Source organism: Nicotiana attenuata, chromosome 8 (assembly GCF_001879085.1).
Source record: "Nicotiana attenuata strain UT chromosome 8, NIATTr2, whole genome shotgun sequence".
Lineage (NCBI taxonomy): Eukaryota > Viridiplantae > Streptophyta > Magnoliopsida > Solanales > Solanaceae > Nicotiana > Nicotiana attenuata.
In genome coordinates, this window is record NC_031996.1 from 16122984 (window position 1) to 16124403 (window position 1420).

The following is a 1420-nucleotide window of genomic DNA, read 5'->3' on the forward strand; positions in this document are numbered from 1 at the left end:
AAACATATTTCTTCAAAAGGAGATTCATATTCCCCGCCTCTATCACTTCTTATCATTTTAATCTTTTTGTTTAATTGCGTTTCAACTTTATTTTTGTATTGCTTGAATGCGTCTATTGCTTCATCTTTACTATTAAGTAAGTAAATATAGCAATATCTAGTACTGTCGTCAATAAAAGTTATGAAATACTTTTTCCCACCGCGAGATGGTATTGACTTCATGTCACAAATATCCACGTGAATTAAGTCTAAAGGATTTGAATTCCTTTCAACTGACTTATAAGGATGCTTAACATACTTTGATTCCACACATATTTGACATTTCGAGTTATTGCATTCAAACTTAGGTAATACTTCCAAATTAATCATTTTTCGCAAAGTTTTGAAGTTGACGTGGCCTAAACGTTCATGCCATAAATTATTTGACTCAAGCAAGTAAGAAGAAGCTGAAATTTTATTCATATCAATGGCAATTACATTGAGCTTAAAAAGGCCCTCAGTCAGGTAACCTTTTCCTACATACATTTCATTTTTACTAATTACAACCTTGTCGGAAACAAAAACACACTTAAAGCTATTCTTGACTAGAAGTGATGTTGAGACTAAATTCTTCCGCATTTCAGGAACATGAAGAACATCTTTTAGAGTCACAATCTTTCCCGAAGTCATCTTCAAAGCCACCTTGCCCATTCCTTCAATTTTTGCAGTAGCGAAGTTTGCCATAAACACAGTTTCATCGGGTCCAGCGGGAGCATAAGAAGTAAACAACTCCTTGTTAGCACAAACATGTCGAGTTGCTCCTGAATCAATCCACCATTCTCTAGGATTTCCGACTAGGTTGCATTCTGAAAACATGGCACATAGGTCGTCTATTTCATCATTCTTCTCAATCATGTTTGCTTGTCTTTTCTTCTTGTCCTTCTTTGGTGCACGACATTCAGTAGCCTTGTGTCCAACCTTTCCACAGTTGTGGCAATTACCTTTGAACCTCTTCTTGCTTGGATAATTCGTTGATCCAGACGGCTTCTTTCTCTTTTTACCCGTTGAAGCTTCCTCAACAATATTTGCACCCATTATTGTTGAATTTCTACGAGATTTCTTCTCAGCAGCCTTGTTGTCCTCTTCAATCTGTAGACGAACAATAAGGTCTTCAAGCGTCATCTCCTTGCGCTTATGTTTCAAGTAATTCTTAAAGTCCTTCCACAGCGGAGGCAGCTTTTCAATAAATGCCGCAACTTGAAACGCTTTATTTATGACCATACCTTCAATCATAAATTTATAATTAGTACAATAATTAATATTTTGAATAAAAATATTGACTCTTTTTATACCTTCAGCAAGGAGGTCATGAATAATAACTTGACAATTCGTGGACTTGCGTTATGACAGATTACCGTCAATCATTTTGAAATCCAGTAAAT